This window comes from Coregonus lavaretus (assembly GCF_964263955.1).
Source record: "Coregonus lavaretus genome assembly, chromosome: 10".
Lineage (NCBI taxonomy): Eukaryota > Metazoa > Chordata > Actinopteri > Salmoniformes > Salmonidae > Coregonus > Coregonus lavaretus.
In genome coordinates this window covers 55,729,298-55,755,433 of record NC_139997.1, presented here as the reverse complement: position 1 = coordinate 55,755,433, position 26,136 = coordinate 55,729,298, and the positions used below count along the sequence as shown (strand labels likewise).

The 26,136-nt window shown below is 42.6% G+C and overlaps 1 pseudogene across 1 annotated transcript in view; it reads left to right on the top strand.

Moving 5' to 3' along the window:
- The first annotated feature begins 649 nt into the window (after nt 1-649).
- LOC311136384 (RING finger protein 145-like) overlaps nt 650-26,136 on the top strand; it is a 33,069-nt pseudogene continuing 7,582 nt past the window's right edge. Inside the window, exons 1-7 of the transcript in view lie at nt 650-850; nt 7,389-7,605; nt 21,904-22,012; nt 22,349-22,440; nt 25,136-25,371; nt 25,588-25,763; nt 25,977-26,119. The product of the transcript in view is annotated as an RING finger protein 145-like (transcript). The remainder of the gene's footprint in view (nt 851-7,388; nt 7,606-21,903; nt 22,013-22,348; nt 22,441-25,135; nt 25,372-25,587; nt 25,764-25,976; nt 26,120-26,136) is intronic.

Sequence of the window (26,136 nt, the reverse complement as noted above, 5' to 3'; positions counted from 1 at the left end):
GGGACACAGCCAGCTGAATAAAACCTTAAATGTGATAGGAAAGCATCCAACAGGAAAGTGTGACCGTGGAGCCAGGAAACAGAGACTGTGGAGCATGTATTGCTACAGTGTGGACAGTATCAGAGGGAAAGAGTGAGGATGATATCTAGTATGAAGGAGAAGGGGATACAGGAAATTAATTAAAATAGTATATTGAGTAGAACGTGATTAGATATAGTCTCAAATATTGTATATTTTTTAAGAGCAACGGGGATGGCAGGCAGGATTTAGTTTCTCCCCGTCTCTGGCCCACACTCCAGTACAGTAGGTGGCGGTAATGCACCATAACGTTGAATGCCAAACGCCGATAAACCCCACTGAAGAAGACGTAGAAGCAAAACGGTGGATTTTGTGGAGTTCATTGCCACAGGTATAAACCGTACGGCTCACGTGTTAAATAAGTAAAAGAAACTGGACATTATTGTGGCAGAAAGGTTTTTGGGACTACAGGAGTTTACATGGGAAGACTTGCAAGGGGTACTGGCGCTGGAAGACGGCTCGCCAGATCGCTTTAATTTTTTAACAGAAAAGTAGTTTGATTTCGTTTATTTATTTATTTACACACACAGGCTCCGTTTTTTGTGGAATCCTGTTTTCATCGGTCACAGTAGGTGGCGGCATGCACACGAAATTGTGCGAACGCCAATATACCATAGAAAAAGCAGAAGAAGAAGAGCGGACGTCTCGATCCATGGTGGAAATCCCATCATATGAACCGTTAACTCGGGAGACGCCGAGTTAAAATGGTTGATATTCGACCGGAGAAGCATCCTCAAACTCAGTTTAACGTCGTGAACGTCGTCCTCACAATGTAGGTTATTTGATTTTCCATGGGACAATGTTGATAACGCGACAGCAAGCGAACTTGGCTACTGAGCTAGCTAGCTAACCTGGATTGTTTTGACTCGAGGTGCTAGCTAGCTAGCCAAGTACCTAGCATTAGCTAGTTAGCTGGCTAGTTAGCTACACAATACATGCAGTGCCGCGATAAGGCGTAGCTAGCTAGCAATGTTTCTAGCCAGCTGTTGCTAGATTCATTTAAATCGTGAGCATCTGTTGATCTTGTGCTTTAGTTTTTAGCTAGTTAAACTATGCATGGTGGTCGTTTCCATTATTACAAACATCAGGTAACGTTATTGCTAATGTTACATTGATGTAGGCTGGTCATCAATGCAGTTTTCCTCCCGTCCCGACTCTGCTCATCTGCTATACTAACATACGTGATGTAACTAAACCAGTTACTTTTAGCGACCCGCCAAATGTACATAATTGTAGCTTGCTACATTTAGGAATATGAGATTGAGAGAAAATGTGACAATTCTTGCAGGGCACAACTAATTACGCTTAGCTAGCCGCTTTTAACGTTCGTCAGGCGAGGTTACTAAAGTTCATGTCATATACACTCGGAGCCTAAGCCACAACAAGCCATTCATATAGTGTAACTAGCTAGGTGCCGAGCTAGATTTGAATAGCTGTGCTAACTTAACCCTCAACAGAACGTGATCCGGTACCTGTATAACCATATTTCACATAATTTCGGTTATGTAATCATAATGCGAAGTGGTCTTGTTAGCTAACGGTACGTTTACAGTCATGCCTGATAAATGTGAATTCCAAAGTGATGTAGCTAGCTAATTGTACGCTTGGTACAGTGGACCTGTTTTTACTGTGGACCTGTGTTTCCTGATTACATGTTCAAATGGCCATCAGAAAATGAGGGCCAGGGGGATGGGATCTCAGAGATCCTATGAATCAGTTCTATATGAAATTCTATGGATGGGATATTCACTCCATCAGTGTCTGCCTGCAACTGGAGGACAGCATGGCCTTCTCTCAGCCACATGGCAAATGTGTAGAATTGCAGGAAATCACTCTAAAACTTAAAAAAATTATCTCAGCTGTCAAGAGGGGAGAAAACAACATTTAACTTAGGAAAATCTAGAACAAAAAACTTAGGGCCCTCAAAAGGCTAGGGCTGGCTCTGACTGCATGTGTGGGTACGCAGACCCGTGAACCACTGCGGGCGGCCCTGCATGAGTTCAGATTTCTTGTGGCCCCCACCCCCATCAAAGTTGCCCATCCCTCTAATAGGGTGTCCACCTACTCTGCCCAGAGTGGGTGAAAACGCACTTTGGTGATTAAATTTCACTTCCTTATGTTATAGAATACATTTTACCAAGACAAATATGATTATTCATGTTCTGAATTGTTCAGTGGGATCTTTCTCTAACATATCATTAACATTATATCCAAAAAGTTGGATTTCGTAACCTAATACATCCGACGAGCTCTGTTGAGGTAGCGGTGCAGGTTTCTCGTAACAACTTTTGACGATTTAACATGTTGTGGTCGTCGTCTTCAAAACAAAATTAGCATTACACAAGCCGAATTAAATGTAAAAGGCTTTGAAAATAAAAGCTTGGTATACGCCAGTGGAGGCTGAGGGGTGGACGGCTCATAATAATGGCTGGAATGAAGCGAATGGAATGGCATCAAACACATGGAAACCAATTTCTGAATGAATATGGAAAGGATATACTAAAATATGAAAATAATACAATGTCTCAATCGATATCCATCTTACCGCTATATTGTTTTATGTCCTGCGATTCGAGAAGAAAGATGAGTTCAACAGGAATGTGAGCATGTCAGGTAGCCAGTAGCCTTAATTCTTGCACAGAATCCAGCCTAGCTGACGCGATGCAATTGTTCAGATATTTTTCCACTTTTTTTCTCTGGCCTCCAGTCACCCTAATTCCGTCTATCCTACAAGGGTAAAAACACCATTAACTTTTGAATGCATTATGATAGAGACATGAGGTTAGGACCTTTGGTTTTCTTCACAGGATTAACTACACAATTAACAATTGCGTTTTTTTTATTGTACTTATTAGCATGTTTTTCACATGGTAGGTCAAATATAACCACTCTATTTTACAGAGCATGTGAAAGGGCAAAGGCAAGCATAATTTACATTTTAGTCATTTAGCAGACGCTCTTATCCAGAGCGACTTACAGGAGCAATTAGGGTTAAGTGCCTTGCTTAAGGGCACGTCGACAGATTTTTCACCTAGTCGGCTCGGGGATTAGAACCAGCGTCCTTTCGGTTACTGGCACAACGCTCTTACCCACTAAGCTACCTGCCGCCCTATGATCATACACCACCTCACTAACTCATCAATATGGCATGAATGCTTACAGTATTTCAGGCCGATGCAGGGACAAGTTGGGATGCTTGGCTTTGTGGCAAATAGATACAATTCCATCATTATTCACATTAATCCTGCTCAACAAAGCATTTTGGATTGTAACTTATCCAAGACATAGGATTCCTGGGAAAATAGCCCACAATGTAGACCTAAGGTGAGAGACGAAAATAAATTAAACGTAGCAATGTTTTTTTTTTTGTGTCAGCGAATTACTTTTACTACATCTTCTCTTTTGTTTTTCTTCATTGTGAATAGGACATCCAGCCCCTTGTTACATTCTATGGTCTCATGACACACATTTCATCTTTCATTAAGGAAATTTCCCTAGAAATACCGATCCATAGATCATTTTATTGCAATATGCTATTTTGCACGTTTCAAATATTTTACCATGTAACTCTGTTACCGGACGTCTCTTTGGATGATCTGTATTTTCATAATGAAATATTGCATCAAATGATATAGGGTTGTTAATGGTTATACAGTAATCGGTTAGCTGCCGAAAATACATTGGACCGGTCATGCTATCGGTCTATAGGTTAATTTGCATAGTTTAGTGGAATTAAATGAAGTGGAATAGCCTATCACCTGTCAGACAGCACGAGAGCGCCTCAGAAAGCTGATGCTGGAGTGAAACTGGCTTTTTATAAGCCTAGTCATTGCGCATGGATGCGGTAAAGAGGTCAATGGAACGCAAACATAGAAGGACACCGGATTGGCGCACATTCAACAAATCTGATCTAACAAAGTGAATATTCGTAAAATCCGTCATGATTGATGTATTGTAACAGGCCGAGGGGGGCGGGGCAACGAGAAGACTCGGGATCTTTCACTCACAGAATCTTTCCCACAGGCGTTTCCATGGCATTTCCATTGTTTTGGTCGAGTTCCATTGACCTCTTTTAACTTATCTATTTCGCAACAAATAACAATTCTAAATGCAATCGAGTGTTAACAGTTTTAATGGCCACAATGGCTTTTTTTCACTCTGTCAATTAGGTTAGTATTGTGGAGTAACTACAATGTTGTTGATCCATCTTCAGTTTTAGACTATCACAGCCATTCAACTCTTAACTGTTTTAAAGTCACCATTGGCCTCATGGTGAAATCCCTGACCACTTTCCTTCCTCTCTGGCAACTGAGTTAGGAAGGAAGCGTATATCTTTTTAGTGACTTGGTCTGTTGATACCCCATCCAAAGTGTAATTATTAACTTCACCATACTCAAAGGGATATTCTATGTCCGCTATGATTTTTCTTTACCCATCTACCAATAGGTGCCCTTCTTTGCAAGGCATTGGAAAACCTTCCTGGTCTGTGTGGTTGAATCTGTTTGAATTTCACAGCTCGACTGAGGAACCTTAGAGAATTTTATATGTGGGGTACAGAGATGAGATAGTCAATCAAAAATCATGTTAAACACTTATTGCACACAGGGAGTCAATGCAAATTATTATGTGACTTGTTAAGCAAAGTTTTACTCCTGAACTTATTTATGCTTGCCATAACAAAGGGGTTGAATACTTTTTGACTTAAGACATTTCAGCTTTTCATTTTTAATTAATTTGTCAAATCAAAGCATCAGTCCACTTTGACAATATGGGGTATTGTGTGTAGGCCAGTGACACAATCTCAATTTAATCCATTTTAAATTCTGGCTGTAACAACAAAATGTGGAAAAAGTCAAGTGTGAGTACTTTCTGAAGGAACTGTATATTAGTTGGCTATATGTAAAGGCCACATTAAATTGAGAATAGTCTGATGGTTGAGAATATTATCAAGTGCTTGTCAAATTGTGAATGAGAGACTGAAGTATGTGCTGCCTGCGCAAGAAACAGCAGAGCATCATAATTAGTGATGCGTCATGCAGCCTTAGAATGTATTAGAAATCAAAACATATAGGCTAAGATTTGTATCACAACTAAAGTTGCATAAATAACTAAATTAAGCATGTTGGAGGACCTGTTTCAAACGATCACTGTTAACTACTAAACACAAAATAGCCACATGTAAATCATTTAGGAAAAAATATCATTTTTTAAATTATTATTCAGCTACGTTCAATTATATTCTTCTTACTATAAATCTATACTATTAATCTTGTCTTCTAAATTAACTAGTGTAGCCCACAGCCATATGGCATAGCCAGATCAGAGCCTAACATAAGGACGACTCAGAATATGCTATTATGTTCTTCTGAAATAGGCAACATTTTCTTCATATCATAATGTTTGTGTGCATTTTACATTTACTGTACTTTTCACTGCATTTGATACATTCAATAACATAAGAATATTCCTGAAAATGTGGAGTCGGTGCAACATGAGTCAAATAAATGACAAGGGTTTGAGTGAGAGGACTAACTGGTGTCTCCAAGTGGCTACATACCTCTCCAAAGTGTGCACAGTTCCTAAGTCATTTCAATGCACTTTTATGACTCAGAGAAGAGTCTTCAACAATAAGGTGCTTTTTTACTCTCCTAGCTGTGCCATTGAGGAACTAGAGCAAGCACACTTGTATTTTTTTTTTTTTTTTTTTTTACAATCCTGCATCCCCGCCATTACACAATTTCTGTTATTTACACAATCCAAAAACGGGCCATTATAAATCACAATCCGGGTCATGTGGGCATCATTTGAAAGCTTGTTCTATTGCCAACATGACTAGATAAGTTATAAAATACAGTCTTACAGTGTTAGGCTTTCACAAGGCTATTCAGAGAAATAGATTGTAATTTGTTCATTCAGGTGTGTGTTCTGCTGCAAATTTTCTTCACAATAGACAAACGGGGCTCATTCTGTTCAGAACAACCCAGGGTATGACGCCATGTTATCTTGTAACTGTACATCAAAAACGTTGACACTGTATATGACATGCGTTTTTATGATATGGAAATGTGAAGTACACATTTGAAGTCTCGGGTGTTTGGTTGCTTGTATGACATCAAAACTGTATTTATTATAATCCTCACCGTCTCATCTTTCAAAATACATAGAGTCCTCTTAATTTACAGCATTTCCCCCACAGACAACAAAAAAGTGCAGAAGTTGCCCAATTAGCAGGAGGGATGGGGGCAACTTCTTGTCACGTTCAGCACGGCTGTCAGTCAAAACCCAAACAGTGCTGTGAAGCTCAGAGCCAGAGCTCTGACGTCATTTATAGTATGTTACTGTACAGCCACTGCGTTCCAGTTTAGGCGTTTATCAGTGCCCAAATCTGCATTTTCAACCTGGATGTATACAGGTACTTGGCCCTGATTTGTTAAAAAAAACAATATGGCCATTTTATTTAGTGGAAGTGTGACTCCGTTACCACGTGACCTTGCCCTGCTGCTACTATTTGTTATAATGATTCTACTGCTCAATCACTTTAACCCTGATTACACAACTGTAACCAGTATCACTTTCATTGATTGGTACGGATATTTACCTTTATATTATATTAGGACTGGGAATTGCCAGGGACCTCAATATACAATATTATCGCGATACTTGGGTGCCGATACGATATGTATTGTGATTCTCACGATTCTTCATGTATTGCAATTAGATTTTCCAAACATATTGCTTACTATATGTCTGCTGCAGAGAGATGAGAGAGCATAAGAAAATGAGTTTTGATCAGTCATAGAAATTAAAAGATGTTGGCTCACTATTTAAAAAGCTGGAGAATAAGCTACAGGATGGAAAATGCTGGCGTTTTGCCTCAGGTACAGCCGATTTAGCGCTAGCTAACGCTACGTAGCAAAAAAGAAAAAGGGCAAAGTATCTATATAATATCACTATGTAACTGTATCGATTTCCCCCCATCTCTATTGTGTATATTGTTGTATTTTATTCTCGTGTATTTATTTTATGACTCAGTAATACTGCAACATTGAGGAAGAGCTTGCAAGTAAGCGTATCACTGTACTGTTTACACCTGCTGTGTCCTGTGCACGTGACAAATGAACTCTGATTTGATTTAACCTATGAAGCGCTGTAAAAACAGCATGTTGCTGCAGTTTAATTTAAAAATACATATTTGGCCATTTTTTTGGGGGGGGATGCTTAGCCTGCATGCTATCATGTTATAGCACCTCGGACTACTCACTTTTTGCTCCCTCTCTCTCTTCTCCCTATCTTTCCGACCCCCTGTCCAGTCATATTAGTGTGTAGCTTGCTGCGTCGGTGCCATGGCGGTGAAGGACAAGCTGGAGGCGGTGCTGAACGTGGGTCTGCGGGTCCCCAGCATCATGCTGCTGGAGGTACTTTACCGCTGGGACGTCAGCTCTTTCTTCCAGAAGATCCAGAGAAGCAGTCTCAACAACAACCCCCTCTTTCAGTACAAGTACCTGGCTCTCTACCTGCACTATGTTGGTCAGTACCCCCCCCTTTCCAGTGCTGCCCTTTGAGTGGTCATTTATAGAATTTGAACTCTTAAACAGCATATTTTGACAAATGCACCCATCCACTTGTGACACGTCAAAATACATTTTTCGAAGCAGGTGTTTCTTTATAAACTAAGCAAAAAAAGAAATGTCCTCTCACTGTCAACTGCGTTTATTTTCAGCAAACTTAACATGTGTAAATATTTGTATGAACATAACAAGATTCAACAACTGAGACATAAACTGAACAAGTTCCACAGACATGTGACTAACAGAAATTGAATAATGTGTCCCTGAACAAAGAGGGGGTCAAAATCAAAAGTAACAGTCAGTATCTGGTGTGGCCACCAGCTGCATTAAGTACTGCAGTGCATCTCCTCCTCATGGACTGCACCAGATTTGCCAGTTCTTGCTGTGAGATGTTACCCCACTCTTCCACCAAGCAACGTGCAAATTCCTGGACATTTCTGGGGGGAATGGCCCTAGCCATCACCCTCCGATCCAACAGGTCCCAGATGTGCTCAATGGTATTGAGATCCGGGCTCTTCGCTGGCCATGGCAGAACACTGACATTCCTGTCTTGCAGGAAATCACGCACAGAAAGAGCGGTATGGCTGGTGGCATTGTCATGCTGGAGGATCATGTCAGGATGAGCCTGCAGGAAGGGTACCACATGAGGGAGGAGGATGTCTTCCCTGTAACGCACAGCGTTGAGATTGCCTGCAATGACAACAAGCTCAGTCCGATGATGCTGTGACACACCGCCCCAGACCATGACGGACCCTCCACCTCCAAATATATCCCGCTCCAGAGTACAGGCCTCGGTGTAACACTCATTCCTTCGACGATAAACGCAAATCCGACTATCACCCCTGGTGAGACAAAAGTGAAGAGCACTTTTTGCCAGTCCTGTCTGGTCCAGAGACGGTGGGTTTGTGCCCATAGGTGACGTTGTTGCCGGTGATGTCTGGTGAGGACCTGCCTTACTACAAGCACTCAGTCCAGCCTCTCTCAGCCTATTGCAGACAGTCTGAGCACTGATGGAGGGATTGTGCATTCCTGGTGTAACTCGGGCAGTTGTTGTTGCCATCCTGTACCTGTGCTGCAGGTGTGATGTTTGGATTTACCGATCCTGTGCAGGTGTTGTTACACGTGGTCTGCCACTGCGAGGACGATCAGCTGTCCGTCCTGTCTTCCTGTAGCGCTGTCTTGGGCGTCTCACAGTACGGACGTTGCAATTTATTGCCCTGGCCACATCTGCAGTCCTCATGCCTCCTTGCAGCATGCCTAAGGCACATTCACGCAGATGAGCAGGGACCCTGGGCATTTTTATTTTGGTGTTTTTCAGAGTCAGTAGAAAGGCCTCTTTAGTGTCCTAAGTTTTCATAACTGTGACCTTAATTGCCTACCGTCTGTAAGCTGTTATTGTCTTAACGAGCGTTCCACAGGTGCATGTTCATGAATTGTTTATGGTTGTTAACAGTGTTTAAACCCTTTACAATGAAGATCTGTGAAGTTATTTGGATTTGTACTAATAATCTTTGAAAGACAGGGTCCTGAAAAAGGGACATTTCTTTTTTTGCTGAGTTTACATGAGCCTATATATTAGCCCATATATAATTTTTTTTTTTGGGGGGGGGGGTAGATCAGCTTTACTATTGCAGATAGATTGTGGCTTCCATTAATGTAATTGTCTGCATCATTTCCAATCCCCCATATAAATACACAGTTCCAGGGTTTTTCTTTAATTTGACTATTTTCTACATTGTAGAATAATAGTGAAGACATCAAAACAATGAAATAATACATATGGAATCATGTAGTAACCAAGTAAAGTGTAAACAAATCAAAATATATTTTAGATTTTAGATTCTTCAAATAGCCACCCTTTGTCTTCATGACACCTTTGCACACTCTTGGCATTCTCTCAACCAGCTTCACCTGGAATGCTTTTCCAACAGTCTTGAAGGAGTTCCCACATATGCTGAGCACTTGTTGGCTGCTTTTCCTTCAGTCTTGGGTTGAGATCATCTGATGCAGCACTCCATCATCCTTCTTGGTCAAATAGCCCTTTCACAGCGTGTAGGTGTGTTTTGGGTCATTGTCCTGTTGAAAGACAAATGATAGTCCCACTAAGCGCAAACCAAATGGGATGGCGTATAACTGTAGAATGCTGTGGTAGCCATGCTGGTTAAGTGTGCATTGAATTCTAAATAAATCACAGACAGTGACACCATCACACCTCCTCCTCCATGCTTCACGGTGGGAACTACACATGCGGAGATCATCTGTTAACCTACTCTGCGTCTCACAAAGACATGGCGGTTGGAATCAATAATCTCACATTTGGACTCATCAGACCAAAGGACAGATTTCCACTGGTCTAATGTCCATTGCTCGTGTTTCTTGGCCCAAGCAAGTCTCTTCTTCTTATTGGTGTCCTTTAGTAGTGGTTTCTTTGCAGCAATTCGACCATGAAGGCCTGATTTCACGCAGTCTCCTCTGAACAGTTGATGTTGAGATTTCTGTTACTTGAACTCTGATACATTTATTTGGGCTGCAATTTCTTAGGCTGGTAACTCTAATGATCTTATCCTCTACAGCAGAGGTAACTCTGGGTCTTCCTTTCCTGTGGTGGTCCTCATGAGAGACAGTTTCATCATAGCCCTTGATGTTTTTTGCGACTGCACTTTTAGAAACTTTCAAAGTTCTTGTAATTTTCCGGATTGACTGACCTTCATGTCTTAAAGTAATGGTGTACTGTCGTTTCTCTTTGCTTATTTGAGCTGTTCTTGCCATAATATGGACTTGGCCTTTTACCAAATAGGGCTATCTTCTGTATACCACCGCTACCATGTCACAACATAACTGATTGGTTCAAACACAACGCTCTTAACCACTAAGGTAGCTTAGTGGTTAAGAGCGTTGTGCCAGTAACCGAAAGGTCGTTGGTTCTAATCCCCGAGCCGACTAGGTTAAAATATCTGTCTGTGCCCTTGAGCAAGGCACTTAACCCTAATTGCTCCTGTAAGTCGTGCTGGATAAGAGCGTCTGCTAAATGACTGAAATGTAATTAAGAAGGAAAGAAATTCCACAAATTAACTTTTAACAAGGTACACCTGTTAATTGAAACGCGTTCCGGGTGACTACCTCATCAAGCTGGTTGAGAGAATGCCAAGAGTGTGCAAAGCTGTCATCAAGACAAAGGGTGGCTACTTGAAGAATCTAAAATATATTTTGATTTGTTTAACACTTTTTTTGGTTACTACATGATTATATATGTATTATTTCATAGTTTTGATGTCTTCACTTTTAATTCTACAATGTAGAAAATAGTAAAAATAAAGTAAAACCCTTGAATGAGTAGGTGTGTCCAAACTTTTCACTGGTACTGTATATATTTTCCTTTATTGTTTTACCCTAACCCTTCCATCCCTCCACTAATTTGATTAAATTAATGCACCAAACCTCTTAGGCTTCTTCTACATACTATAGACATTTACAGACACAGTATTTGTATTTATTATGGATCCCCATTAGCTGTTTCCAAGGCAGCAGCTACTCTTCCTGGGGTCCGGCAAAATAAAGGCAGTTATACAATTTTAAAAACATTACAATACATTCATTACAGAATTCACAACACACTAAGTGTGTGCCCGCAGGCCCATACTCCACTACCACATATCTACAACACAAAATCCATGTGTATGTGTGTGTATAGTGTGTATGTTATCGTGTGTGTGTATGCATGTGTCTGTGCCTATGTTTGTGTTGCTTCACAGTCCCCGCTGTTCCATAAGGTGTATTTTTATGTTTCTTTTTAATCTGATTCTACTGCTTGGATCAGTTACCTGATGTGGTATAGTCTACAATAGTTATATTTTTGGTTGTGTTTAGTCCCATCCTTCAGCTCCACTCAACCCCTCCCATTTACCTCTGAACACCATCCAGTTTTGATTTCTATTTGCAATATATTTTTCAACTGTGATGTTTCGCAAAAGTTCTGAACCTTTCTATTCTAATAGATTCTACATATTGTAAATTAAAGAAACATTTTTGCTAAGTGTATTTTTATAATATTAATCGATTGACTATGACTTTTTAAATCACGCCGCAGTGCTATTTGCAGAGTTAGCTCCAGGTAAATAGCCGATATATCTTTAATGATGTTGTAATTGTCAGATTAGTCGTGTTTGCACTTTCCTTTTTGGAGTGGCCATAAAAAGCTGTTAATGGTGTGAGCCAATAGGTTATTTTGGCTGTTTTGCTGCAGTATCACTAGTGTGCCCTGACCAGGAAAAACACTGCAGTTGCAGCCTATAAAACTAGGACCCAGTATTTAATGGTTGTGTCTCATGCATATGAATGTAATTTATGGAATGCGTAAGGGATAATCAACGATCGACTATGCTTTCGTGGCATTAACCTTTCACGGAGTTGCATTATTTTCCAGAGAACGCTTAGAGCCCAGAGTTGATTATCCCACTTATACCATAGCTATAATTTGAAATGTGTTCATTTTGCCTGTAGAAATGTGTTTTAACATCCACTGCAGTAGCTAACACTTTTACTAGATGGCTACAGTAGCTGTCTTGGTAACCAAACAGACTTGCTAGCTTAGCTAACCAAACCATCAGTCCTAACTTACTATGAAAATCGAATTCAACAGAGCCAATAATGTTTTCGATTTAACTTTTGCTTTCAGAAGCAGCTCAAACATAGAACATGTAAGAATGAACGTCATAGTCATTGAATTAAACAGTGCATTATAGGTAAATAATTCACGCTCTAGAATGCCCATTCAAGCCAATTAGAAACGAGTATTCAACAATGCCATGGTATAAATTAATATAATTTAAGTTCAGCTAAGCATTTTTAAACCTACGACTCAGTCTTGAATGGTGTTGTGTTGCATTTAAATGTTTTTAGGTTTGTCATAGGCATAGCTAAGACATGATAAAAGCAATGACACAAAGGATAAAGTCTGACATTGTTTGTAGTCAGCGTTTGCATCATGACTGTAAATGTCCATGATCCATGTTGTCAGCATTTCCTCTCTGCGAGTTATAAGGGTGAACATGCTTCTGCTACGTTTTGTTTTTAGAATGGCACATTAACATGGACACAGGCAGTACTTCTGATCCAGTATGTATGTTCTGCTTGAGAGTGGGCCTGGCCCACTAAGAGCTCAGTGGAGGTAGGGTATTGGCTGATGCTTGTGTTTCAGACCAGAATAGAATGGCATGAGGTCATTAGATGATAATTAAACAGTGAGACGATGCCATAATTAAAACATGGCATGGCCTGACCTTAGACATCTGCTGCTGCAACGGTCTGCCCGCAGGCCAACACTTTTTAAAACTTTGTAATCATGGTGAAACATTGGCTCAGACACATTTTCCTCTCCTTTGTCATTTACCTCTGCTTTTTTCCACCATCCGAGACCCAAGTATTTTAATGGGACTTTCCGTGATGCTCAAGGTAAAATAAGTAATTTTCGTCCCAGCATCTCAGGGCTTTCCAGTTGGTATAATTAACCTTGAAGTGTTCACAGAAGAGTTAAAGGAAAGATTCACCCATTTTGAATGCATTCACCCATCGCAACGAGATGCACAAGTACAATATATCATTCAAAATGGGTGAATCTTTCCTTTAACCAATACCATGCATGAATTGGATACTGTTTTGTGTACTTTACTAGGCATGCAGGGTCATGTTATCTGGTGGGTAATTGTGTAGTGGACAGACAGACGAACAGTGTGAGCTGTGCGGGAAAAGCAGCCAGCAGGGTTGGTTACTGTGACACTTGTTTAGGCAGGCTAAAGGCTGTCTCCTCACTGTGTGATGGGCTAGCACAATGTGCTCTGTGTGTGTGTAGGCCTGGCCCGTGCAGGGAGTAGGAGAAGGATGTCATCCCCCCCCCCCCCCCCCCTCAAAGAAGCCTTTCTCTTCCCACGGGAGAGGAGTGGATGAGGCACAGGCCATGATAACCAGCTCGCAGGCCTCGACTATTATGTAGTCACTAGATACAGTGCATTAGGAAAGTATTCAGACCCCTTGACCTTTTCCACATTTTGTTACATTACTGCCTTATTCTAAAATAGATTCAATTGTTTTTTTCCCTTATCAATCTACACACAATACCCCATAATGACAACGCAATGACATGCACTGTCAACTGTGGGACCTTACAGTGCCTTCGGAAAGTATTCAGACCCCTTGACTTTTTCCACATTTTGTTATGTTACAGCCTTATTCTACAATTGATTAAATAATTATAAATGTCCTCATCAATCTACACACAAGACCCCATAATGACAATGACATTTTTGCAAATTTATAAAAAAATTATTCAGACCCTTTGCTATGAGACTCGAAATTGCGATCAGGTGTATCATGTTTCCGTAGATCATCGTTGATGTTTCTACAACTTGATTGGAGTCCACCTGTGGTACATTCAATTGATTGGACAGGATTTGGAAAGGCACACACCTGTCTAGATAAGGTCCCACAGTTGACAGTGCATGTCAGAGCAAAAACCAAGCCATGAGGTCGAAGGAATTGTCCGTAGAGCTCCGAGACAGGATCGTGTCGAGGCACAGATCTGGGGAAGGGTACCAAAAAATGTCTGCAGCATTGAAGGTCCCCAAGAACACAGTGGCCTCCATTATTCTTAAATGACTCCAATCTTCCTAGAGGTGGCCGTCTGGCCAAACTGACCAATCGGGGGAGAAGGGCCTTGGTCAGAGGGTGACCAAGAATCCCAAGGTCACTCTGATAGACCTCCAGAGTTCCTCTGTGGAGATGGGAGAACCTTCCAGAAGGACAACCATCTATGCAGCACTCCACCAATCAGTCCAGACGGAAGCCACTCCTCAGTAAAAGGCACATGACAGCCCTTGGAGTTTGCCAAAAGGCACCTAAAGACTGACCACAAGAAACAGGATTCTCTGGTCTGATGAAACCAAGATTGAACTCTTTGGCCTGATTACCAAGTGTCACATCTGGAGGAAACCTGGCACCATCCCTATGGTGACAAATAGTGGTGGCAGCATCATGCTGTGGGGATGTTTTTCAGCGGCAGGGACTGGGAGACTATTCAGGATCGCGGGAAGGATGAACGGAGCAAAGTACAAAGAGATCCTTAATGAAACCTGCTCATGACCTAAGACTGGGGCGAATGTTCACCTTCCAACAGGACAACGACCCTAAGCACACTGCCAAGACAACGCAGGAGTGGCTTCGGGGCAAGTCTCTGAATGTCCTTGAGTGGCCCAGCCAGAGCCTGGACTTAAACCAGATCGAATATCTCTGGAGAGACCTGAAAATGGCTGTGCTGCAACGCTCCCCATCCATCCTGACAGAGCTTGAGATTATCTGCAGAGAAGAATGGGAGAAACTCCCCAAATACAGGTGTGCCAAGCTTGTGGCGTCATACCCAAGAAGACTCGAGGCTGTAATCACTGCCAAAGGTGCTTCAGCAAAGTACTGAGTAAAGCAGGGGTGTCAAACTTCCGGCCCGCGGGCCGGATCAGGCCCGCAAACGGGTTTAATCCGGCCTGCGAGATGATTTTGAAAATAAAATAAAATAAAAATATATTTGTAAAGTATAAAAATGCGCGGCAATTTTTCAATAAAATAAACTGCTGTTCCAATTGCGTCCACTGGATGGCGCAATAGCAATTGTGTTAAGCAAGCAAACTGTTTATACCGGGGCAGAGCAAGTAGGTCAAGCACGTGCAGCCAATGAGCTACTTTGTTTTGCCCGCGATATTGATTACGGCTTCTACTTGTAACATTATGTGCTTTGGCACCCTCATTGCCCCAATATGTCTCTGTCAAAAAAGAGAAAAGTGGACGCAGAGTGTTCCAAGAAAAATGGTCATCCTATTTATTCACGGAATTGAAGGGGAAAGCTGTATGTTTGGTGTGTTCAGAGCATGTTGCAGTGCTGAAAGAATATAACCTTCGTCGCCACTATGTGAGTCTTCATGCCGACAAATATGACAACTTTCAAGGACAGCGGAGATGAGAGAAGTTGAATGAACTGTTGGCGGGTCTGAAGAAACAGCAGTCTGTGTTTACTCACAGCCGAGACATCAGTGACGCTGCAGTGAAAGCTAGCTACCTCATTGCTAATGAAATCGCAGTGGCTTCAAAACCATTTAGTGAGGGTGAATTTGTAAAATCATGCATGATGAAGGCAGTGGAGATTGTGTGCCCTGAAAAGCGGCAGGCTTTTGCAAATATCAGCCTGACAAGAAACACAGTTGCAGACAGGATTTCCGATCTTTCAGTGGATTTGGACAGCCAGTTGAAGCAAAAAGTAAAGTCATTTATTGCGTTTTCGGTTGCAATTGATGAAAGCACGGACATTACAGATGTTGCACAACTGGCCATTTTCATCCGCGGAGTTGATGACACATTGACCGTCACCGAGGAGTTTGTGGAGTTGGTGGCGATGACAGATACAACGACAGCAGCTGATATTTTTACCGCACTCGTTGGCGCGCTGGACAGGGTCGGAGTGGACTGGTCCCGCGCTGTCAGCCTGGCTACAGATGGTGCGCCCTCAGTGATCGGGAAAAAAGCAGGCGTTGTGAGAAAGTGCAATCTGCAAATGGAGGACGTGATTTTTTGACTTTTCACTGTATTTTGCACCAGGAGGCTTTGTGTTGCAAGTCATTAAAGATGGATAACGTCATGAAGGTGGTCATCCAAACTGTTAATTTCATCCGATCCAGAAGCCTGAATCACCGTCAGTTTGACAGCCTTCTCAGAGAGAAAGACCACATCTATGGCCTGCCATACCACACTGAGGTAAGATGGTTAAGCCGAGGTGCTGTGCTGAGGCGTTTCTTTGATTTCCGAGAAGAAATTGAACAGTTCATGGAAGAAAAGGGCAAACCAGTGTTAGAATTTCATTCCGCAGAATGGAAGCAGGACCTTGCATTTATGGTGGATGTTATAGAGCACCTGAATAACTTGAACACGCAGTATTATGACAGCATACGTTCTTTCAAGTTGAAGCTGTCATTGTGGGAGACGCAACTTGCCGGTGGTGATGCAGCTCACTTCCCCTGTCTGAAAAATTTGTGCACGACCAAACATGTGGCAGACATGAAGCGGTTCAAAGATAAAATAACGGGACTGTTACGGGAGTTTGAGCAACGCTTTCAGATTTATGTTTATATGTTTTTATGTTGATGTGCTATTGTTTTTAATTGATTTTATTTTATTTGTATATTTAACCTATTCTTGACTCTGTGGTTCTTGCACTTGTTTGGGGAACATGATTTCATTATTTGTATCTACATTTCTGCCTGAGAAATGACACCCTGATATAGTTCTGTGATCTGTGATATACTTCTGTGAATCACTGAGGCATTGTGTGTTTGTGTGTTGTTTGTCCTCAGAACTTTCAAATAACTTGAGGTGTTTTATGATTAATAGTGATGTTGTGCTTTTGGACACTGTCCTCAGGCTCCAGCTTTATGTTTTTATGTTGATGTGCTATTGTTTTTAATTGCTTTTATTTTATTTGTATATTTAACCTATTCTTGACTCTGTGGTTCTTGCACTTGTTTGGGGAACAAGATTTCATTATTTCTATCTACATTTCTGCCTGAGAAATGACACCCTGATATAGTTCTGTGATCTGTGAAACAGTTCTGTTAATCACTGAGGCATTGTGTGTTTGTGTTCTTTTTCTTTAGAATTTTCAAATAAACTTGACATGTTTTATGATTAATAGTGATGTTGTGCTTGTACTATTTTGGACACACTGTCCTCAGGCTCCAGCTTTATGTTGATCGTATTAAAACAAAGAAAACAATCTGAAGTTGTTGTTTTTAAGTTATATATACCATGATTTTTCCGGTCCGGCCCACTTGGGAATAGATTTTCCTCCATGTGGCCCCTGAGCTAAAATGAGTTTGACACCCCTGGAGTAAAGGGTCTGAATATGTGATATTTCTATTTAATTTTTAATTTTAATTTGCAATAAATTCTAAAAAACTGTTGGACTCCAATCAAGTTGTAGAAACATCTCAAGGATGATCAATGGAAACAGGATGCACCTGAGCTCAATTTCGAGTCTCATAGCAAAGGGTCTGAATACTTATGTAAGGAAGCATTTCAGTTTTTTAGATTTAATACATTTTCAAACATGTCTAAAAACCAGTTTTTGCTTTTTTTATTATGGGGTATTGTGTGTAGATTGAGGAAATTGTTTTATTTAATACATTTTAGAATAAGGCTGTAACGTAACAAAATGTGGGAAAAGTCAAGGTGTCTGAATACTTTTCCGAATGCACTGTATGCTAATCATCAATGGGAATTACTGTGCAGTGGTCTCATTCTTTTTTAATTTAACTGTGGTTTTTGATAACTGTGTTTGTGTACCCACTTTCTATGACCTCACCAGGGGTACTTTTAGTGGCTTTGCATACTTGGCTGAAGTTGGTGGGTGAGACAATGAGGCTGGTATTTGCTGACGAACACACTGGGCAGCAGAGAACAGTTGCCTGGACTGAACCTCAGTGTGTGTGCTGCTGATGTCTCTCTTGGAAAGAGAATGTTCTCTAATCTTTAATGTTGGCACCTTTGGCACTTGCTTTAGCCTATCAGTAACTATTTTGCTTATGGACAGTGTGTTTTTACTGCCAGCACTGATAATTATTTCACATCGGTCCGCTCTTTGTCCTTTCTGCATTACTTTGCATAGCAAATGGCTCTGGATCCATGACTGTGGATTAACGGCTCTGTTTTATTGCTGTCTCTGCTGTTCAACAAATTCTGCTCATCTGTGTTGTGTTTGCTTACCTTATGCAGGCCAAGGAACAGGATGTGCTCTGTTAATAAGACACATTGTTACACCTGACCATGACTGGAAAGCTTTTCTATGTGCACAATACAGATACTCTCAGTCCAATCCCTCTCCTATGTATGGACTCATTAGTCAGTAAGCCTAGCTAGGCCAATATCACCAGGACAGCTATATTAGTTTTATGTGAAATAGTTTGCCTCAGGCACAGGATAGTCACAGTTCATTATTTGCTCTATCTGCACACAGGGCTTAATGTCCCCTCAGCAGTGAGCCTGTCTGGGAGAGTGGCTGGGGAGCGTGGGACTGAGTCTGTCAGGTGGGGATAGGAACCTGTGAGTTGGGGAAACTGGGCCTCTGTACTCTTGTATTCAGGTCCTGTTAAGATTTTTGGCTTGTACCAACGCAGCACACACAAGGTGAGGATGACTGAGCGGTCTAAGGCTGTGTTCCGGACTGGTCGTAGCCTCCCTCCCTCGGAGGCGTGGGTTCTGAGTATGCAACTGCGAGCCAAGAGCAGGAGCCTCTCCAACCAAAGCACCCACACAATGTTAAACATAATGACTCATTCATCACTGAAGGAAGGTGCTAGGCTACTAACCAAACGCAGGCTCGGTAAAGTAAGAGCTTGTACTCTTAAGATATGGAATGGACTTCTTCTTTCAATTAAGGTTTTATTTGGTTATGGTTATGTTCAAGGAATTTCGTCAGCAGTGCTTCCTCTTGTCGTACAACCACGTGTCTCTCTGTTTTCTGCTTTGTGATGGTTGTTACTGAGCATCCAGAACAGGCAAGAGGCACATAGATAAGCCTATTGACAGCAGTGACTTGACGGGCTGGCCGGCTTGCAGAATATAGCTTCATCTCCTCCTCTCAGGATTACATGAGCAGCATCCGGTGGTGGCAGTCTGAGGAGGGAGGGAGTGTAAAACACACACACAAAGCTCTAATCTCCTGTCCCCGTCACCTTGGCTGCCTGTCACAGTGAGGCAGGATCACCCTGAATGACCAGGCCACTCACACACTCCACTGGCTGGGAACACTGACTCCATTCAGGGCCCGTGGCGCTTAGACTGAGAGGATCATAATCATTTTCATAGGAGGTAGAATCATATCAGTATCTGTCTCAGTCTAGTTGTTGTCATGCCAGAATGATTCAGTCCACCGACCACTCTTTCAAGCCTCAATGGCTAACTAGCCTCCTATCTCCCACTGTTGTTGTCATGCTCCCTGCCCTTTTAATGAATGTTTGATCAATTTAGTTCCGTGTTTGTCACGCACACCGTGCGCAATATGGTGGAGAGGGCTTTAGAGGAGTGGGCGTGTTAGCTGTCTGCTAATGGAATCCCCAGGATGTATTGGCTGGGTGGATCTATTGCATGCTGGGTCCAGGTCGGCCATTGAGAATCTCAATTACGTACTCCTTGTGTCCTCTCAAAACCCATTGGAGGAGAAGGTCAGGGAGGGTCCTCTGACTTTTTCTTTCAATGGGTTTTGAGATGGAGGCAAGGAGAGGACACAAGGAGTATGCAATTGAGATTCTCACTAGGAATGTTTTCTGCTGACTCCACTACACCAGGCAGGCCGCGCTCAACCAAGATGGTTGAGGGAGGGCAGGATTATTGGTTTCACTGTCCACTGTAACTCTGTCTCTGTAACTCTGTCTGTACTGAGATGATTGGAATAACAGTTACAAGATTATTTGTGAAGTGAATGCCATTAAGACAGTAGTGGACTGTGTTAAAAATCTATTCCTAAATGTGTTTGAGACAGACAACAGCAGAAACAGGCGGATCTTTTTGTCCCTTTTTAAAAACAGCCTTGTGTGTATGTATGCATATACAGTGCCTTTGGAAAGGATTCACACCCCTTTTTCCACATTTTGTTACGTTACAGCCTTATTTTAAAATTGATTCAATAAAACATTTTCCTCAGCAATCTACACACAATACCCCATAATGACAAAGCGAAAACAGGTTTGTAGAAATGTTTGTAGAAATTTACATAAGTTTTCAGACCCTTTGCTATGAAACTAAAAATTGAGCTCAGGTGCATCCTGTTTCCATTGATCATCCTTGAGATGTTTCTACAACTTGATTGGAGTCCACCTGTGGTAAATTCAATTGATTGGACATGATTTGGAAAGGCACACACCTGTCTATACAAGGTCCCGCAGTTGACATTGCATGTCAGAGCATAAATCAAGCCATGAGGTCAAAGGAATTGTCCGTAGAGCTCCGAGACAGGATTGTGTCGAGGCACAGATCTGGGGAATTCTTGCAGCATTGAAGTTCCCTAAGAACACTGTGGCCTCCATCATTCTTAAATGGGAAGAAGTTTGGAACCACCAAGACTCTTCCTAGAGCTGGCCGCCCGGCCAAACTGAGCAATCGGGGAGAAGGGCCTTGGTCAGGGAGGTGACCAAGAACCCGATCTTCACTCTAACAGAGCTCTACAGTTCCTCTGTGGAGATGCGAGAACCTTCCAGAAGGACAACCATCTCTGCAGCACTCCACCAATCAGGCCTTTAGGGTAGAGTGGCCAGACGGAAGCCACTCCTCAGTAAAAGGCACATGACAGCCCGCTTGGAGTTTGCCAAAAGGCACCTAAAGGACTCTCAGACCATGAGAAACAAGATTCTCTGGTCTGATGAAACCAAGATTTAACTATTTGGCCTGAATGCCAAGCGTCACGTCAGGAGGAAACCTGGCACCATCCATACGGTGAAGAATGGTGGTGGCAGCATCATGCTGTGGGGATGTTTTTCAGCGGCAGTGACTGGGAGACTAGTTAGGATCTAGGCAAAGATGAACAGAGCAAAGTACAGAGAGATCCTTGATGAAAACCTGCTCCAGAGCGCTCAGGACCTCAGACTGGGGGCGAAGGTTCACCTTCCAACAGGACAATGACCCTAAGCACACAGCCAAGACAACGCAGGAGTGGCTTCGGGACAAGTCTCTGAATGTCCTTGAGTGGCCCAGCCAGAGCCCGGACTTGAACCCGATCGAACATCTCTGGAGAGACCTGAAGATGGCTGTGCAGCGACGCTCACCATCCAACCTGACCGCTTGAGAGGATCTGCAGAGAAGAATGGGAGAAACTCCCCAAATACAGGTGTGCCAAGCTTGTGGCGTCATACCCAAGAAGACTCAATGCTGTAATCGCTGCCAAAGGTGCTTCAACAAAGTACTGCGCAAAGGGTCTGAATACTTATGTAAATGCCATTTGCCATTATGGGGTGTTGTGTGTAGATTGATGAGGGAGGAGAAAACATTTTAGACCAAGGCTGTAACGTAACAATGTGGAAAAAGTCAAGGGGTCTGAATACTTTCTGAAGACACTATGTATGTATGTCCATTGTTCCACTTCATGGCAGTGTACTGTACAGACCCCTCTACTTCCCTCTGTGATTCACTGTCCTGACTACATCTCTCCGTCTCTCTGCTCTGCTGTGTCTCTCAGGTTACATCCTCAGCCTGGTGCTCCTGACTCTGCCTCGTCAGCACCTGGTGAAGCTCTACCTGTACGTGCTTACTGCCCTGCTGCTCTTCGCTGGACACCAGGTCTCCAGGTGAGAGACAGACACACACACACACACACACACACACACACACACACACACACACACACACACACACACACACACACACTACAGGAACTACAGCAAACATAATCCTAGACATGTGAAATTGTTAGCTAGGAGCTATCTATATTTGGAAGATCGTTTAAAAGCAATTAAGTGCTGCGATTGAAACCATTTCGAGTTTGTCTTCTACTGGCCCTGGTTGTGCGTAACTCTTGTATTCTCTGAGGCATAGTTCTGTATTTAACCAGTGAGGACAGAAGACAGCAGGTGGGACTGCAAGAGCTGAGCTGAGCTCTGACTGTCTTGTCTTCCTGTTTTTAGGGATTATGTCCGCAGTGAGCTGGACTCCGGATACGATGGACCGCTCTACCTGGAGGCGCTGTCCATGAACCGCTTCTCCACTGCCCTCATAGGTAACTAACTAAACACAGTCCTACCTTCACCACCAACCTCATAGGCAACTACAGTGCCTTCAGAAAATATTCACACCACTTGACTTTTTCCACATTGTGTTGTGTTACAGCCTGAATTTAAAATTGATTACATTTAGATTTTTCGGTCACTGGCATACACACCCAATAACCCATAATGTCAAAGTGGAATTATGTTTATTTTTTATGTTTACAAATGAAAAGCTGAAATGTCTTGAGTCAATAAGTATTCAACCCGTTTATGGCAAGCCTAAATACGTTCAGGAGTAAACATTTCCTTAAAAAGTCACATAAGTTGCGTAGACTCACTCTGTGTGCAATAATAGTGTTTAACATGATTTGTTATTGACTACCTCATCGCTGTACCCCACACATACAATTATCTTTAAGGTCTCTCACTACAAAGATACAGGCGTCCTTCCTAACTCAGTTGCCGGAGAGGAAGGAAAACGCTCAGGGAATTCTAAACATGAGTGAATTGATAGTGAAAAGAAGGAAGCCTGTATAGAATTAAAATATTTCAAAACATGCATCCTGTTTGCAGCAAGGCACTAAAGTAATACTGCAAGTGTTATGTTTGGGGCAAATCCAATACAACATATTACCGAGTACCACTCTCCATATTTTCAAGCATAGTGGTGGCTGCATCATGTTATGGGTATGCTTGTAATCTTTAAGGAGTTTTTCAGGATAAAAAATAAATGGAATAGAGCTAAGCACAGGCAAAATCGTAGAGGAAAACCTGGTTCTGCTTTCCACCAGACACTGGGAGATAACGTCACCTTTCAGCAGGACAATAACCTAAAACACAAGGCCAAATCTACACTGGAGTTACCAAGAAGACAGTGAATGTTCCTGATTGGCCGAGTTACAGTTTTGACTTTTAAAATCTATGGCAAGACCTGAAAATGGTTGTCTAGCAATGATCAACCACCAATTTGACAGAGCTTGAAGAATTTTGAAAAGATGAATGGGCAAATGTTGCACAGTCCAGGTGTGGAAAGACTTATGCTTATGTAAATGAGATATTTCTGTATTTCATTTTCACTAAATTAGCTTAAATGACTAAAAACATGTTTTCACTTTGTCATTATGGCGTATTGTGTGTAGATGGGTGAGAAAATAATACATTTGATCCATTTTGAATTCTGTCTTTCTCTCCTTTAATCACTCCCTTTCCCCCCCACTCTTGCTCTCTCTTTCTCGCTCACTCATTGACATATTTCTTGTTGTGCTGCTTGTCGTAAGAGCGAAGCTTGTTGTTGGCAGGTGTTCTGTAGTGTGACTAGTGTCTGTCAGATTTTATGTTACTGAGGTGTGGGTTCTGCTTCTTCTAAAAATACAGTTGGCCACAATAGTGTTAGCTTGAGAGGTCAGTGAAAAGCTGAAAGCCCAAAAGGGGAAGAAGCAAGAAACCAGTGTGTCATCATTAATAGGAAGCCTGCCTGTGAAATGACTGGCAGTTACATAATGATCTGTTTCTGATGCTGAGAAGATTCATCCTTCTCTGTTACTTAACACTCTGCTACAGGAGCACCTTTAAAGATGTCCTCCAGTGATTTTTGAACTTTTACTGTTAAAGTGATTATCCCAAGTATAAATACAGTAAAGTACACAACTGCGAACATCAAGGAGTAGGGCATTCAAGGAGTTGGTCTGATGGGAATCCGTGATGTCATCGGCCTCCCCCCTTGCTTGAGGAACGATAGAGAACAAAAGAGGAAAGCCCCCCCCTCACTTGTGCAATGTCATGACTTACCTGGACCACCTATTGAGATGTGTCTTCTGTTAAGTAAATCAGGTGTTAAATGAGGTGAAAAGGAGACTGGCGTGCCACTTTAACTAACCCTTTCCCTAACATTTTACAAAGGGGGAGGGACCTATTGATGATTCCCTTTAGCACGGTGTGCTGACTTGGCTTGGTACAGTCGTTGAACTTTGGCCTTTTTAGATTCAGTCACATAAGTAGTTATTACATTTCTCTGAAAGACAAGTGGGATAAGCTGTCTGAAACACAAGTGTTTGTGTAAGGCTACTCGATGCACATTCAGCCCTGAGTTCTGACTGCTGTACTGTACAGTTGCTTTGTTAGGGACACTAGAGTCTTCACGCACGCTCTGAGGGTTAATGTTTTCCACTAACACAGGAGAGCATTAGGCAGGGACCTCTTGGCCTAGTCACTAGTGTGTTATGGAACATGCTGCCACTCTGTGCTGTCATCACCAGCCTCGGGGATATCACATCAGCTCCTGGAGACAGACTGGATCTGACACCATGGCTTCCCTATGTCTCATTCCATCTGTCTATTCTCTCTCATGTGATGATGAGTTTCTGAGCTTTCTAGTGCAGTCACATGCTAGCATTGTCATCAGAGTCAACTTGGGGCATGTAGCAGTAAAGATCCACATGCTCCGGCCTCAATGAACTCTTGAGGTGCATTTTTGCCCTTTGTCCTCGAGGGCGTTGCACATTTTGACTTGCAAAATCGTCAGTGCATTTATGAATACGTTTTCGTAGTCAGATCTTGAACACTTGCTCTTAAGATTCAGCTGTTCCGTGTTACTACACAGTTCATATACAGTGTGTGTTCCTATAAAGGGTGTGTATGGTGGGCGTTCTCCTGCAGCCTGTGTGGATTAACCCCGTCCCTCCTGTGTCCCTGCCTCTCTATCTCCAGGTCAGCTGGTGGTGTGCACCCTGTGCTCATGCGTTATGCAGACCAAGAGGATCTGGCTGTTCTCTGCTCACCTGCTCCCCCTGGTGGCGCGCCTCTGCCTGGTCCCCCTGGACACCATCGTGTTCATTAACCGCTTCGCCATGATATTCACGGGCCTCGAGGTCATCTACTTCCTGGCCTCCAACCTGCTGGTGCCCTACAACCTGGCCAAGACCGCCTACAGGGAGCTGGTGCAGGTAAAATGGTCTGCTTGGCGCTAAATTATATAGAAGCCAGCTTAGTGTTGGCTGGCTCTCAAACTGGAGAAGATTCAATGACTACTCTACTGCCTGATTGTCACTGTTTTCTTTCACACAGAAGACTGTCAATCTAGCAGTTTGCTGCTGTCTCTGTTTTTATTTCTCATAGCGAACAATATCTGTGATATCCTCTCTTCCCTGTCCTGTGCCCAGGTGGTGGAGGTGTATGGGCTGCTGGCTCTGGGGATGTCCCTGTGGAACCAGCTGGTTCTGCCTGTCCTCTTCATGTGCTTCTGGCTGGTGCTGTTTGCCCTGCAGATCTACACCTACTTCAGCAGCCGCGACCAGCCCACCTCCAGAGAGAGGTTACTCTTCCTCTTCCTCACCAGGTGGGACAGGGCACTGCTTCCTAGAACACTAGAAACCCAAGTCGACCTGTTTTGCACAACATTATTTAATCTGAAGTTCTACAATTTCAGTCCTTATTACGTCTGTCTGTTTGTCGTCATCAAAGAGAATGTGATCTATTACAAATACATGCATGAACTCTGAATTGGTTTAGTGAGTGTTCTTACTGACCCCTTCTCTCCCTGTCCCCTCAGTATTGCAGAGTGCTGCAGCACTCCCTACTTCCCTGCTGGGCCTGGTCTTCACTGTGTCCTTTGTGGCCTGGGCGGGTCCTCACCCTCTGCAAGTTCTACCTGCAGGGCTACCGGCCTTCCATGAATGACAACACCATGCATCGGTCAGTCAGCTACATTC